Here is a 14,970-nt window from a genome sequence, read left to right as displayed (position 1 = left end):
ATCCCAACTGTGAGCTTGAAGATGAACCTAGATAATCCAAATTTTGTAGCCAAATTCGACATATTTCACTAAATTAATAGTAAAGAAGTCTAAAACACTACAGACCTTATTTACAGTTTGACAGATGGCCTCTTATCTCACAAATATGGCAGATATAGTTTCCAAGGTATTCCAAGTGATGTAGGCTATAATGTACTTGTACTTCAAAGGACAGGATTTCTGCATTTGTGATGGAGTGTCTAGTTCGCCAAACTCTAAATAAGGCCCAAGGTAACCATATCAAAGACACATTGATTGTGCCATCAGATTCTGCCTCCTATTAGTACAAGTGAACCACAGAATGAATCGTGTGTGCCTAAAATCCACAGAACAAGGCCATAACCCAACTTCTGTTTTCTTGACCATCTCTCTACTGGTTTCGGCTAGAAACATTTGAATGTTCCCTTAATTTTACTGCAGTCTCATCCTGCAGTTTCCCTTACCTTTTCAGTGCTGGTGTGCACGAGCAACAACCCATGTTCCGGGCTTTTTATTAACAATTTGCCATATGGTTGTAAATATATGAACACCATATCTGGGAATGTTAAAGTGTAGGTTAATAAAGTATATCATTCTGCGTTTCACTCAACGTCTACACCATGTCTCATATACTAGGCATTCACTGACACACCAGGCTATCCAGGAGCATCAAGGAGGCATTGGAGGCCCAACATACAGTCTCAGACAAGGATTGCAGCATCCTGTTCTGCAGGGAACATATGCACTCTCATCTCCATTACTGTTTGGTAATTCCTACAACTTCAGGCTCTGGAAAATAGTCTGATGCAGAGCTATTATCTTCTTAAGTATAAAAAAGAAAGGCTTGCAGGAAAATGAGAGGGAGCAATAGTCTGTTAAGAGATAGATTGGTTATTTTTATTCCTCCACTTCAAAGATCAGATACACCCAAATAGGACAACAGCACTATGCTCTAAGTGACTGGCACCACTGCCGTTCTGATAAGGTAGTAAATTGTGTTGCTTCAACTCCATAAAACATCAGAAAAGGCATGATACTTATTTGGAACTTGTAGAGAATGTGGTGGGGAGTGTCACCTTCCCACTGGAACAAGTGCGCTCTATAAACAATGAAACACTGCGGTTTCTTCTCACAGTTCGGAAAATTTATTTGAGCAAGAAGATTTAATCACTGAATTTTGTTTCAAATACTCGTTGAACACTTCAACATCGTGACCATAATCCACTTCATGTAGAACAAGCGTAATATTCAAAATAATATATCCACCCAATGCATTTCGGGTCACATGACTGACCCTTCTTCAGGGGTCTAGAATGAAATGAAAGAGGGACCATTAAGTTCACAGCACTTAATAAGCTTGAATTGCCAATAAACATACAAGTGTGGTACAGGATCGGAAATCATCAAAGAAAGAATGCTACACAGGTACATAAATCACATGATATGTGAAAATACAGTTCATGCACATTTGAATTGGAGTGAATGGGAAACAATACCAGAAATGCAATAACGGAATCAAAAAGGAATGACAATGTAAGGCAGTACATGATAGCGTGTAGGGGAAACGATCTTGGATAACAAAAAGCAAGCAGCGCAAAATGAGCGCAGGGTAATGCATAGTGTGAATCGTAAAAAATAAATTGATATCGTGCGCTAATAACCCTAACGTTACACTTACTGTGGACCGACGGGTCTCGATTACCGTAGAGGTTCTGCGGTCAAAGTTGAATTTCGCGCTAACGATTCTTACAGAGAATCTGATAGGTCTAATAGTCTCGTGAAATCATGATCACCTGATGTAGGAGGAGAAACGTAATCGTGACGTGTGAATGAGGGGCCAATGAAAGTGTATACTATGTGAACGTGAGTGTCACATGATCGCGAAGAGATGAACTGCGGGAAATGTCGCCGTGTTGGATGCAATAAAGAGTTGAAAAAAGTGTAGAAAGAGTGAAGGGTAGGAAAAAAGTGAAAAAGTTCAATTGTGCATGCTGAAATGCGAAATCAAGGCAAAATACAAATCATAATACTGACAACAGGTTAAATTAGAATGTTCAGGCCAGAACCTTCCTCATTACCAATGCCATATTATAAAAAACATGATAGTTCTATGCGATCATTCATCCCATACGGATGGGAACTGTTCAGTTTTTTGATCCAAAAATATTCAGCTTGCAGTCTTTGTTTATGGGGATCCAGGTCTCGACGTTGTGTGATCGTTTCAATGATGGTGAAGCGGAGTTGGGAAATTTGATGTTTGGCCTCAATCCAATGGTTAGCTACAGAAGACTTCAAGTTCATTAGTCTGATGTTACTCTTATGTTCTGTAATGCGGATTTTAATTTTTCTTTCTGTTTGACCCACATATACTTTGCCACATGGGCATTTGATAACGTAAATACAATTGGCCGTGTCACAAGTGCTGGTATGATTGAGAGTTATAGGGTAACCTTTAGTTGGATGATTGAATTTATTACCAACGATGACATTACTGCAGTGTGTACAGTTATGGCACTGTAACATCCCATGCCATTGCTTCATGATTTTTTGTGGAGAATTCAATATTTCTTTCAGGTTTTTGGATCTTTGGAATGCGAAGGTGACATTCTCTTGATATAGATCTTTCAGATCGGGTTCCAATTGTATCATCCGCCAATGCTTGTTAATTACTTTTTTGATCTTGGATGACTCCGTTGAGTATTTCAGAACACATACAGTTTTGTTCTTAGGATTGGTCGTTTTTTCTTTCAGTAAATCATCCCGTGCAAGTTTTGACACTTTGTCTAGAGAAGTCTTTAATACATTCTCAGGGTAGCCTCTTAGGCGATACTTCTCAGTTTGTTCGTCAAGAGTTCGCTGTAAGTCTTCTTGCTTAGATGAGATGCGTTTCATTCTGATGTATTGAGACGTTGGTAGGTGTTTCTTCAGCGCCTCAGGATGAAAACTTTGGAATAACAGGCAAGAATTTTTATCGGTTTGTTTAGTGTGGACTTGAGTGATGATTTGATTCTGATCGAAGTTCACTTTCACATCTAGAAAAGCAATGGATTTCTCTTCAATAGTATGAGTGAATTTTATGCGGTCATTATAAGTGTTTAAAGTGCAAATATTATTTTCCAGTTCTTGACGAGATCCTTTCCATATTACAAATAGATCATCGATGTATCTTTTGTACATCACAATTCCCTTTGTCCATATAGGATTCTCCAGGATATGGTCCATCTCAAATTTGTTCATAAAAATATTAGCGTACGAAGGAGCTCCTCCGAATCCCATGGATGTACCACTGGCTTGGTTGGAACTTAACACAACAACTGAATAATAATATGAGGTGTATGTGCCTATTCAAAGTATCGGTTTCCAAAAACTATTGGAGAGTAACAAAAGGTTTTCATGAACAAAAATTGAGATCATTACAATATATTGATTCAGCCAATGTGTATACAGGTTAGGATGCACAAGTCACTCCAATCTCTGAACAGAGCTTCTCCAACCATACCCCTCTCATTTAGGATTGACCCTGTAAGCTCCCATTTGATTTCCATCGGCAGTCAAAAATGTAATATATATACACTAACGTCAAGCTGGTTTGTTTCGGGTTTTGTAAAATTAAGCAGCTGTTCCCTCCAACAATTGGCAGAAATAGTATTGGCATGCATACACTCTTCCCTGCTTCTTTTAATTATTAGGTGCTCCAATGTTTGAAAGCTCGTCATATGTGCAGAGGCCTACCCTATTTAGCGTTAATTTCCTTTTCCGTAGGGGCAAAGGAAGAGTTAGAGTGGTGGCTCTCCCAGATGAAAGTCTGGAATAAAAAAATCTATTTTTGGCTGGGCCCCAGATATTACTTTAGAGCAGAGGTCTTCAAACATTTTTATTCTGAGCCCCCCCTAAGCAAAATGTTTTGAGATCGGGCCCCCCTCCAAAACTTTATGACAAGCATTGGGGGAGCGGGAGGAACATGCCTGCGTGCAGAGAGCGGGGCTTATGAGATGATTTCAGGAATATATTTTCTATAGCTTATGAATTGTACCAAATATGAGACTTATAAAACAGCAAAAGCATAAAACAAAACCAGATATCCCAAACAAACTGCTCCACATAATTGGGGTGTTGTGAGCCCCTCACACTCTTTGACCCCAATGCAACTATACCTGCTGCATAAATGATAACTGCAGTCCTGAGTAGCAGGCTATCTCCTTTGCCTTTTTTACCTCTTCCCCTCCATGATGGATCATCACCTCTGTCCTAATGCTTGAAAGGACAATAAGCTCTGATGCCCCTTTTTTTTTTTAAAGGTAGACAGTCATAATTGTGATGCAGTGGGCCCCTCAAATCCCTGGGCCCCAGTCCAGCTGCATCTGCTCCTTTATGATAACCAGCAGTAGCCACTTACACACTTGGCAGCAGTACCAGCTTCACTAATGAATATCCCTTTAAAAAAAAACAAAAAAACACTTATATTGCACCCTTCTTTGGGGTATCTCTCTGAAGAAGCGGTCTCTGGCCATTTGTAAATATAAAAATGAGTCCGCATACAGTGCTCCCTATTCTGGGCCTTCTCTTTGACAATATCTATGAATCTCGCTCCTTTCCTCTGTCTCCTAGACCATTACTGTGAGGCCCCAAGGATCGAGAGGATTAGGGCTTTGCATCTGAATGCACCCTGCTGGCCTTCTACCTGCCACCCCATGGACTCAGCTTTCACAAAAAAACTGCCCCTGAATGGTTAATACTGACTTTGAGATGCCTCTGCCTGTAATCGAAGTGTGGGTGGTAGTGCAGAAAGTTAAAAAAGAAACCATGGAATTATGAGTTTCTGCAGCAGCAGCAGCGTTTTCCACATAATTATCAGTGTACTGCATTTGCTACATAATCTGCAGATTTCAACAAAAAAATCTTGAGTCTAGCTCAAACGGAACAAAAGTTACTTAAAGCGTGACAAAGTGTTCTGGAGCAGTGGAAGGCCCTTTGCAAAGATTGACTGGTAACCTTGTAGTTGCTTACTGCTGTATTTGGGTGCCACACCGGTACTAATGAGGAGAAATATTTCCCCCGACAGCGTTACCCTGAGTTAAAATGACAAAATAATGAAGTAATGCTAACCACAAAATGTGGCGCATTGTGCCGCATAATTTACCTTTTCTTGCTGCATAATTTAGTCAAACCTGCCGCATAATGTTATCCTCTTCTGCTGAATAATTCCAGTGGATCTGCTTAAAGCTTTATGGTGGCAAAGATCTATTCTTTTTAAGATGTAATGTAAAGGAGTTATCAGCTGGGATCTGGAATAGTGGAGACACTTACAAAAATGTCTGCATTAGATACTGTTTGATTACTTATTACTAAAAAGTATGTTTTGTAAGAACTTGTTTCATCTCAATCACTGCATCATTTTGCAGCGGTCTAGCTTAGAGTATGTAAATACTGTTTTAAAATAATGACTTACATATTCACAGTGCTTTCTGCCACAGGCTGGGACCTCATAGCACTAGAAACAGGGCCATTAGAATTATGCGGCAGGAGAAGGCCAAATTATGCAGCATGGTTGACTAACTATTGCAGCAAGCAAAGGCGAATTATGCTGCATATTTTGTGATAGCAGTACTGCACTATTTTGCTATTTTTACACTTGTTAACATTGTCCTGGCCTTTATTGCCCCTCATAAGTACTACATTAACACCCACATATAGCAATAAGCAACAGAAAGGTGACCAGTCAACCTTTAGAAAGGGCCTTCCACTGTGAGGTAACATGTGTTGCTGCATTTTTTAATCTGCAAATTATGCAGCAGACGATAGATTATGTGGCAAATGCGGGAAAACCATAACTATGCGCTGTGAGTGCAGGGTGAGCGTGAAGGGTGAGAATGAGGAGTGAGTTGTCTGAATGCAGGGTGAATTCCCAGACACTTGAAGTTAATCAGCATGTTATTGACGGGGCGTAGGGTTTCAGATATAAATTAAACTATTGCTATTATGGAATTAACCAGGGAATCGAGGGTGAAGGAAATAATGTGCTGATCCTGCAGCAAACTTCCAGTCTTATGATTAGGGTTGCCAACTCATTATTTTGATGCTGCAGACTGTACAAAAATAAACAGTCACCTAAAGCCCTATTTTCAGCACTTATCTGTGCGTACTCAGAGAAGTAAATATAGCACTTTTAAATGTGTTCTAGAGCTGCCTACATGTTTCATGACTGAAAATAAAAGGGACAGAAAGTCAAATTACAAATGAATACATACTTTTTTTTATTTAAGACCCTATTTAGTATCAAAGCAATGTCTTTGCAGGCTCTTTAAACATACATGGCTGGCATTTTTTCTATTGGCAACCCTTTTTCATATTCCTTTTCATGAAATGCATTTTCACACTACAGCAGTAAATTTACAATACAAATGTAAGAAAGAGGCAGAGTCGGGGCCCAGGGGGTACTGGAAAAAGAAAAAAAAACTAAGCCTCAGTAACCAGTTTCCAAAGGTATGCAAATGGTCTTTAAAGACCTGTGAAAAACTCAGGCGTGCTGGAGTCTTAATAAGACTCCAGACTCTGCCCAGCCGATCCCTCAGCAGCACACCCACTGACCTCTGGCCCCACGGCACTCTAAGGGCTTCGGAGAAAATGAAGACAGCCTGGAAATGCAGCAAATAAACATGCTGCACTTCCAGGCGTCTTCATTTACATGTGCTTACAGAGGCCTTTGCGCCCCCCTGGGAACCCATCCACGCCCCCCAGGGGGGCGCGCCCCACCGTTTGAAGACCTGTGCTTTAGAGTCAGACAACAGCAGAACAGAAGGGGGCGATGCAGTCATGTTATAACAGGAGGCAAATGGTCTCCAGAAGAAACTCAATATCATATAAATTGCTTAGATGGGGGCGTGGTCAAGATGGCGGCGGAGTAGCACCGTTTCCTCTGGGGCTCCGGTCACCGAGGCCGACTTTTGGCATTTCTTGGCGGTACCGGGACCCGAGAGGTGCCGGAACGGCTGTGCGTGGGGCTGCTGCACGGGGGAGTCAACAGAGGTGTGGACGCTGAGGCGGCAGGCCACTGGCCGCGGCACTTGAAACACGGCGGCCGGCCGCGAGTTCTGTGACGGCGCGGGAGTGCCCCGGGGCAGCGGACTCCTGCGGCGACGGGCCCTGGACGGTCGGCGGCCCCCGCCAGATCACATGCTGTGGCCGCTCTGCAGGTGGTGGTGTTAGCGGCGGAGTAGCGGTGCCGCTGGATATTCTCTGGTTCCTCCCTGGCGGTGGAGAATCCAACTCTAGGCCTACAGCCGGACTCCACGTGGCGGACATTTTTAGGTACGCAGCGGTGGCGGCTGGGGAAAGCGGAGCAGAACTTTGAGCCTTTGTCCCCCTCCCGGAGCTGTGGTAGTTGGTGCTGCGGCCCGTGGGAGCCTGAGGCGATGGTGGCGGAGGCTTTTGACCTGGGCGCAGGAGCGGGGCAGCACGGCCTGTCCAGGGTGAGTGCATGGCCTGAGACGCACTTGGCGGCCTGGGCCCGACGGCAGAGTGGAACAGGGGGGTGCGAAATCGGCACCTCCCACCGGAGCATGAGTCATCGGAGGTCTTGCTGGCGTGATCCCCGAGGGAGCTGTAGGCCCTGGCTGTTGGGTCCGCTGGCTGTGAGATGGCGCGCCTTCGGCGGTGACTTGGAGGCGTCCCGCCTGGTGGGGGCAATACCTGTGGATTCGAGGAGTCAGTTACGGTGCTGTGGAGGTGGGGGACAGCCGGGCTCTGGCCCCGCTCGGCACCCGCAGCACAGGCTCTTTGAGGAATGGCCGATTGGCAGGATACTCACCTCTTCCCCTGGACTTGTTACACTTGGGGCCTGCCCTGCAGTGGCTATGACCACCTCCAGACACAGGAGGGACACTATGAGTAAGGATCCCTCCATTAAAGATCTGCTTCAAAAATCGAGCAGCAAAAAGTCCAGTGACCCTGGTGGGGATCTGGGGGCTGACTCTGCAGCGGAGCCCATCACAAAAGAATTCCTGACACAGCTTTTTGGCTCTCTTCGGGGGGACTTTGCCGGCCTTCGTCAGGAACTGGCCTCTGAGGTCAAGCAACTGCGCACGGAGCTTGGCGACCTTGGGGACACTCTAGAACGCAATGGCGACAGGCGCGAGGAGGAGCTCACGCTTCAGACTCAGGAGTTCATCGATCTTTGAGAAAGGAACGACGAGTTGTACATCAAGCTGGAAGACCTCGAGAATCGCTCCCGGCACTCTAATATCCGTATTAAGGGCTTTCCACTCTTGGCGGATGGAGACAAATTGGAGGACTGGGTTCTGCGTCTTTTTCGACACATGGCCCCGGAACTGAGCGATACGGAGGTCATCCTGGATCGTACATCGGGCTGGATGGCCCGCTTCGGCCCCGGCCAACCACAGGACATTCTCACGTGCCTGCATTCTTTCAGACAGAAGGAAATCATCATGGCCGCTACACGTGACCGTTCCACGGTGGACTTTGAGGGCCTACAAGTGGGGGTATTCCAGGATTTCTCGCCTCTCACCCTGCAGAGGCACAGGGAGCTGCGCCTAGTCACCTCCGTCCTCCGTGACCAGGGGATTAAGTACAGATGGGGGCACCCCTTACGCCTGACTTTTGTATGGAAGAATGAAACACGAGGAGTGAGGTCTGTGCAGGAGGCGACGACTATCATAGGGGACGCACTGCAGGTGCCAACAGGTTCGGAGGAGGCGGCGGCGGGAGCGCCGGCGACTGGGAGGCGGCAAAGAGTGCACAGGAGACGGGGCCCGAGAAACGGCACTCAGGCGAAACCCTCGGAGGAGGAGCTTCAGCGGGAAAGGAGCACCCTCCTCAGCCAGCTGCAGAGCCGGGAGTGTCCAGGCGACTGAAGCCACCGCGCTTTCTTGGCGGCTGAGGCCCCTTGATATTGCTGTAGCCACGAAGGGCCCGTTGCCACGGATTTGCTGTATCGGTCTTGGTGGGGGGGGCCCCTCCTTCAGGATGGTGGAGACCGACAGCTGGATACACGGACCCCTGCACGAGGTTGTGTTTTGTCCAGAACGGACGAAGTTCCAGATACATCTTTGTTACTTTTCTTTCTTTTATCTGCGGCTTACCTTGCTCCACTCTTTCCCGCTTTTCTTCTCCACCCATTTGTTAGTTATTTCTCTCTTCTTCTCCCTTTTTCCACCTCAGCGGCACATATCAGCGGACGGCGGGCAGGTAGGGATATTCCACGTATTGTATGGTGGGGCTGAGCGAGGGGGGGTAGCACAGGAGGCGCCACTGTGGAAAGGTGGGCAGGCGCATTATGTTTGAGGGGGGGGAGCATTGTGAAGAATTTGAGGGTGGGTCCTGCCAGGGGCTGGCGGGGTGCCAGGCTGGAGGTGGGGGTCCACTCCTGCACAGGTTTACGGGGGCGATGGGCCTGTCATCCATGGAACCGATTGACCATTCTCCGGGAGGGGGGAGTCAGGTGAGTGGGGTATCGCGGGTGGGTTGGGGGGAAAGGTGGGAGTTGTCCCCTATTTGCTGGGTGCCAGGTGGGATTTGGATTGGTTTTGGTTGGCACTACTTTTGTTGTATTATGCCCAGACATAAGGTGAAGATAATGAGCTTCAATGTACGGGAACTCCACTCTCCTATTAAACGGTGCGTGCTTCTTGCCCTGTTGAGAGAGGCTGGCTGTGATATTTGCTTACTACAAGAGACGCACCTGTTGCGGGTAGACTGGAAACGACTCCGATCCCACTGGTTCGACAGGCAATACTTCTCCTCGGGGTCCGGGAAGAAAGCTGGAGTGGCCATTCTTCTGGCCACCCATTTCCAGGGGAAGGTTATAGGTACGCATGCGGAGGTGGCGGGCCATCTCCTGGCCTTGCGGGTGCTGATGGGGGAGTGAACACACACGGTAGCCTCCGTTTATAGCCCTAATGACAGGCAGGAGACCTTCTTGCATGATGCGCTTACCTCCTTATTGGCTTCTCCAGATAAGGACCTTATCATTGGGGGGATATTAATCTCGTCCCGGTGGCGGCCCTTGACAGGTCAACGCCTCGGGTGGGGACCACCGGCTTGATCTCCTAGGCCACGCTCCGGAGGTTAGGGGAGGCTGGGTTGGTGGATGCGTGGCGTCACCGTTTTCCAACGGCGCGGGAATACACCTTTTTTTCGGCGGCCCATCAAACGTATTCTCGTATCGATCTATTTTGGACCTCCCCTAGGATTACGGCCTCTACTGTGGAGGTGGCGATAGGGGCGGCGGCGGCCTTCTCGGACCACTCACCGGTGACCCTGAAGTTGCTCCTTCCTGGGGGTCCCACCGGGCGGGGCTGATGGCGGTTGAATCACGGATTGCTCCACAGCGAGGCCCATGTTACCGCGCTCAGAGAGGCTATTCAAGCCTACCTGGATCTCAATGACAATGGGTCGGTGGAGATTGGCATCCTTTGGGATGCACTGAAAGCAGTCCTCCACAGCAGATGCATAACAATAGTGGCGGGTCTGAATGCGGATCACAAAGCGAAGCAGGCCGACCTGGAGGACCAAATTAAGGAGTTGGAAGGGGTACACCTACATTCGGAGGCGGTCCAAACGCGGAGGCTCCTTACACAGACTAGGAAGCAGCTGCGTGCACTGGACCTCGACAGGGCCGAATATGCCCTACTCCGCACCAAGCAGCGCTATTATGAGGGGGGGAATAATGCGGGGAGGCTTCTGGCCCATGCCCTTCGGGCAGAGACGGCTGCGTGCTGGGTGGCGGAGTTGCGCACCGCAGGGGGGAGACCCTGCGACAGGACGAGGACATAGCACGGGAGTTTGAGTTCTTTTACCGAGGTTTATATTCCGCTGAGACTCTGGATCCTGTGGGGGTGGGAGATTATGTGCGGGCGGCGCCGGTGACTCCCCTGGAGGTTCCCCAAGCGGCGGCACTGGGGGCTGATATTAGCCTAGACGAAGTCCAGAGAGCCATTCAACGACTTGCAGTGGGTAAAGCCCCGGGAGATGATAGCTTCCCGGTCGAGTTTTATAAGGCCTTTTCAACGGAACTGGCCCCCCTTCTGGCGCGGCTTTTTAACTCTTTCAGCGCCACGGGGAAGCTGACTCCCTCGATGGACATGGCGGAAGTGGTGGTCATCCCTAAACCGGGGAAGGATCCCAAAGAGTGCGCCTCGTACCGCCCCATATCACTACTTAACATCGATCTGAACATTTTCACAGGTATCTTGGCATCCAGACTCGCCCCCCCATATGCCGGGCATGGTGGACCCGGATCAATCGGGTTTCATCCCAGAACGCAACTGCGGAGACGGAACATGGTGATTGTGCCACTTGTTGGACAAGAGACAGAGGACACAGATACCGACACTACTCCTCTCGGTGGACCCCGAAAAGGCGTTTGACTGGGTTCACTGGCCCAACCTGTGCCAGGTTCTTGGTAATTTTGGTTTGTGGGAGAGATTCCAACAGTGGATAGACTGTGTCTACTATTCCCCAAAGGCACGAGTCCGCGTCAATGGAGTGGCCTCACGGCCGTTTAAGGTGGGGTGCGGTACGAGGCAGGGGTGCCCTCTTTCACCCCTTCTCTTCGCGCTCTATATGGTGCCATTTGCGGAGAGGGTGCGCCAGCTGCCTGCGGTTACTGGGATCCGTATGGGGGGTAGGGTGCATAAGATCTCCCTCTATGCGGACAACGTACTCCTCTTTTTGGCCCACCCGGAGAAATCCCTTCCACCTCTGCTGGCGGAGGTGGAAGCCTTTAGCTGGGCATCAGGGTTTAAGATCAACCTCCATAAGACCGAGGCCTTGAGTCTTACCATACCAGCGGCGGCTCGCCAACAACTCTCACTCCAGTTTCCGTTCACCTGGGCGGACTCCGATATCACCTACTTGGGGATTAGGGTTTTCTCCACCACTGCGAAGACCGCACAGGTAAACTATGCGAAGGCGCTTGACGGGGTCCGCAGGGAGTTGACCACCTGGAAGAGGCATGCTTTTTCTTGGCTGGGGAAAATGACGCTTTTGCCCCGCCTGCTCTATATTATGCAGACGCTCCCGCTTTGCCCGCCCCCTGGGGTGTTGACTCAAATGCAGCAGCTGGTTAATGGGTTTATCTGGGGAGGGGGGGGGGGGGGAAACGCCCGCGGATGGCCCGACACCTCACCTACCTGGCACAGGACAACAGGGGACTTGAAGTGCCCCATCTTGGGCGGTATTACGAAGCGGCGCAACTGCACTGGATGATAGAATGGTAACAGCTTGAAACCGAAAAGCACTGGTGTTTTATAGATAGGGGGGTGGCAGGGATGCACATTTGGAAAGTTCCCTGGCTCCCTCGCCGCCATCGGCCACTGGGGGCATATCTTTCCCCGGTCCTTCGTGCTACCATGAGGGTGTGGGACAAAGTACAGGAGCGGTACCGGTTGTCCTCTGTGGTCTCTCCCTTGACCCCTTTCATTGGGAATCCGGATTTCCCCCCTGCAGCGAGGGGTGACTCCTACTTGCCTTGGCAGGAAGCCCAGTGCAAACGCATTGGAGACCTCTTTGATGAGAGGTTTTAGACTTCCCCCGGCTGGTGGAAAATTATGGCATTCCTAAGATGGCCTATTGACAGTATCTGACGTTGCCCCATTGGGTCACGCAGCCGCAGATTCGCCCGCACGCAGGTTGCTTCCTCACCAAATTTGAGGTCTGGTATATTACCCGCACCTCCACTAAGCGCCTTCTGTCGGATATCTATGGTTTCCTTAACAGGGCAAGCAGCCAGACAAAGCCTCCAGCGCAGCGTAGGTGGGAGGCGGAATTGGGAAGGGAGTTCTCGCCTAAGGAGTGGTCAGACATAGTACATAGGGCCCGGGCATCCTCGTGCAGCACATCGGGGAAGGAGATGCTCCTAAAAATTGCACACTATTGGTATTACACGCCGGCGAGGGTCGCGAAATGGAAACCCCGGAGTAGCGGCCTCTGTTGGCGTGACTGCGGACAGGAGGGTACCCTTTCCCTCATTTTTTGGCAGTGCCCCAAGGTCCTGGCGTTCTGGGAGGCTGTCCTCCCTATCATTGATCAACTCTACAGCACAGACCTTCCTAGGTTCCCCAGCTATATTTTGCTGGGTTTGCCCAATCCACTCACATACCCTCTTCGGTCCTGTAGGGGGAGGGCGATTACGTTAGCATTGGGGCCGGCCACGCAGGTTCTCCTGGCCAGATGGGGTACACCGGAGGTTCCCACCCAGCTTGACTGGCTACATAGGATGTGGGACATAGTGGGCATGGAGAGACTCACAGTGGGGCTCCACCACACATTGCCCAAATTTGATAAGACCTGGGGTTCCACAGTGGCGTATCTCTCTTCAGAGTTCGTGGAGCTTACCTGCCCCCGATACTTTAGGATTCTACGCTTCCCTTTGCCATCAGTGACGGATACAGAGGCTCTCGTGCCGGCCCCCCAAGTCTAGATCCCTACCAACCCTGTCACAATCCCTGGGTGGAATGTCCTTTCCTATCTTCTGTAGTTTTCTCTTCTTGTTTGCTCTCCACGGAGGACTCTTGTCTTTCTCTCTTCTATTAATAAAAGTTTGATTTTGCCTGCGGATTCCCCACCGGCCGGTGGTTGTAGTTGGGTGTATTGTTATGTTTTATGGCAATTTCAATAAAAATTGCTTAAACCATAAATTGCTTAGAAATGCTTGCAGGTACCTCTGCCGTAACATGTTTGGCCACCTCCAAGATAAAGTGCTGTATTGGTCCGCAAATTGACATTGTTTCCGCAGTCTGTTACATAATGAAGATGGGAGGGGTCAGATCCAAAGGTTTGGCGTATTTGGCTAAAGACTTCTGGAACTATTGCCTAGACAGAAGGATTATCCTTCAGGTGGAATATCGCTTAGTTCTTTCCAACTCTGTAGGGGACCGGGGCTCCAGGTTTCTCTACGATGATAGCGATTGGTCACTTCATCCCAAAGTTTTCTGGAAGATTCTCCATCTATGGGGCCCACTCAGATTGATGTATTCGCCATATGTCTCAACCACAAGGTTCCACGCTCCTTCGGCTGGAAACCAGATCTGGAAGCGGAAACAGTGGACGCTTTTCTGCAACAATGAAGTTCTCTCCAAGCATGCACTTTCCCTCCTTTTACAATGATTCTCCGAACCCTCCAATGTGTCAGAAGCAATCTTGGCCTCATTAATGATAACACTCCTTTGTCAGTCACAAGTGTGGTTCCCTCAAATTCTGAAACTCTGTAGCCATTCCAATACTACTTCTTCTATTCCCTCAACTGTTCACAAACCCTTGGGGTCTACCTCACAACCTAGTTCTCCAGGAACATCTTAGTCTTATGACATGGAGGATTTCAGATCAGCTGGCATGTCTCAGGTCTTTCCTCAGAAGCATTGGCATCAACAATTTCTGGTCTCCTTCCACTCAATTCAGTTATTAATACACCTGGGCTTCCTGGGTTAGCTGGTATTTGAAAAGGGGGATGAATCCCATATCTGCATCTGCGGTAGACGTAGTCAATTTTCTAGTATTTCTTTATGTGTCTGGTAAGGCTTAAAGAAAAATCAATTCCTACCAATCAGCTATTTCTGCGGTCTATATTTTAGAGAAAGGAAAACTTGTTGGTAAACACTTCCTAGTCTGCAGATTCTTAAAGCTATCTGACTTAATATTCCTCCAAAACCGAAGTATTCAGCCCTCTGGTATTTAAAAGTGGAATTAGATTCTTCTTTTATCTTGGCCTCAAAACGAATAGACGAATATCCAATGGTAAAGCTTTAGATAGTGATAACAAATCTTTTTGTCCACAAAAGGTGACACTTTTTAGTAGAAGACATACAAAATCGAAAACCTCCTCAATTTTTGTACACCATTTTTCACTATTGTGAAAAGTTACGTGTGATTTCTTGCCTTTGTTGTTACAAAGCCCTAACTGCCGCTTTTCGTCCTTCAGGGGCATTCCAATTACTG

This window comes from Triturus cristatus, chromosome 9 (assembly GCF_964204655.1).
Source record: "Triturus cristatus chromosome 9, aTriCri1.1, whole genome shotgun sequence".
NCBI lineage: Eukaryota > Metazoa > Chordata > Amphibia > Caudata > Salamandridae > Triturus > Triturus cristatus.
The sequence above is the reverse complement of the archived record's forward strand: the minus strand, read 5'-3'. Positions refer to the sequence as shown.